Source organism: Lontra canadensis, unplaced genomic scaffold (genome assembly GCF_010015895.1).
Source record: "Lontra canadensis isolate GAN:19392208 unplaced genomic scaffold, GSC_riverotter_1.0 scaffold1, whole genome shotgun sequence".
Taxonomy (NCBI): domain Eukaryota; kingdom Metazoa; phylum Chordata; class Mammalia; order Carnivora; family Mustelidae; genus Lontra; species Lontra canadensis.
The window spans coordinates 498,618-500,396 of NW_022630995.1; positions in this window are offsets into that span (position 1 = coordinate 498,618).

The window sequence follows — 1,779 nt, forward strand, 5'->3', positions numbered from 1 at the left end:
TAGGGAAATTGTCTACCTTCCTGATTATTGTAATCAGCAATTTGACTAAACTTTTTAACATGACAAGGCCTCCCTTTTCCAGACTGCTCAGGCGTATCCTACCCAACCACATATTTTTAGGTTTTACTTACAGAAGGGTGGAAAAACAAACAAGCATGGTACTGGAAACTTGTTCTCTCTTTTTAGTTGCTTAGCAGCAAAAGTTAGCTAGGCTTCTTTGAATTCAGAAATCCTAATTCTGTTTTACTAGGTAAAATCTTAGGTCCCAGCCCCTACTTACTGAGTCAAACTGTCATATTAGCAAAATCCATCTAGTAATTCTTGCACATTAAAGTTTGGGTAGCACTGCTCTAGCTTAGATGTCCACACAACTAGATGAGTTATTCTCACTAAACTCTTGCCTATTAGCCATTTTTCTGGCCAGGAAATTCCCATTTTTATATAATCAGATGTAAAAGCTGGTCTCTAACCCCTCAGAATTTCCCTACAAATATGCAGAGGAAGTCATCCAGGTCCTTTTCCTGGTGCATTGTCCACTCTGTCCCATGTACCCAGCTCAAATATGCCTTGCTATAGAACTTAAAAAGGGCCTAGGTGATTGCATATATTCTGTTTTCTGAGCACCAATCCTTACCCTGCATTCATTCCACATGTTGCTAGTGTTGTGTGACAAAATTATTCTAGGGTCATTGTCTGTGTTTCCTAGTCTAGACCCAGAATAAGCCCTTGTTCCTTTAGTTCCTTTTAGGAATGATATTTACAGAAAACAATCTGAGTGCTAAGGATGTTCATCGCTACTGTCTTGGTCATTTTGGGACCTTTTCATAGGACAGAGCTAAAGAATACATATTTTAAGGATAAAATAAGTCGTGAGTTCATTCTGATACTTTAAAAAATTCCAATATAGGTGATCTTACTTAACTTTTTCTGTATCACATCTGCATCTCCTTACTTCCACATCCAGAATCCTGGTTCACAAGTATAGAGGAGAGTGGGGGAGCAAAATACTCCAAAATTATTCATTTCACTTATCCTATGTTGTACACACAATTTAAATACTACCATCCCCAATGTGATTGCTGAAGAATTCAACATTTTCCTACTACTACTCTCCCATTTCCTCTGTTCTCTACCTATATCGTGAGCACGTTCAGCTGTGACAAACTATACTTTCTTCCTCCTAATCCTCCTTTGGTCTTGTTCCATAAGCAGTACATATTTAATGCTCACCATCGGCTCTTATACTGAGGCCTCTTAGTCATTTTAGTTGGCTAACGCTAGTTCTTTAATAGTTCTCAGGAAGAACTCCTGGAAAACATAATTTTGAATGTTCTTGAATGTTGGAAACATCTGTGCCTTTTATGCTTAGTAATCAGTTTTGTTAGATATAATAATCCCTGACTTACTTTTCTTGAGAGCCTGAAGTGTGGTGCTCCATTTTCTTATGACCTAAAGCATTGCTGAAAAATATCTTGTGAGAGTCTAATTTTCTTTTCCTTATAGGTCACATCGTCTTTTTGCCTAGATACCTCCTAATTTTTTTCCCTTTAACATCAAGAAATTTTACTAGACCACATGCTGGTGTTGGTCATTCTTAGGTATAGAGCGTGCTCTTTCAATAGACAGTTTCCGTTTTTTTCAATAATATCTTTATCATTTTTGTTCTTGCTCTATTCCTTTGGTTTCTTTCCTCAGAAACTACTATTGTCTTTGTGTTAGATCTTCTTTTTCTTAATATTAGTCACCTTCCCTCAAAATCTTTTTATTTTTTTTCACATT